Raw genomic sequence first — 236 nt, forward strand, 5'->3', positions numbered from 1 at the left:
AGAGAGAGAGAGAGAGAGAGAGAGTGAGAAAGCAAGTCACCAGGTCCAGAACTCAAACCACAGTCAGCCCTGTGGGAGTCCAGTGCCCTTAACCACCACACCATGTGGCAGCCCCTCAAATCTCTGTCTTTTTTTTTTTTTCTTTTTTTTGAGAGGTGTTTGCTGTAGGGTACGTCTGCTCACCAGAAAGACAGAGAGAAACAGAGAGATAGAAAACGAGAAATCACTCCCCAAGG

Source organism: Tupaia chinensis, unplaced genomic scaffold (assembly GCF_000334495.1).
Source record: "Tupaia chinensis unplaced genomic scaffold, TupChi_1.0 Scaffold000382_1, whole genome shotgun sequence".
In the NCBI taxonomy this organism is placed as follows: domain Eukaryota; kingdom Metazoa; phylum Chordata; class Mammalia; order Scandentia; family Tupaiidae; genus Tupaia; species Tupaia belangeri.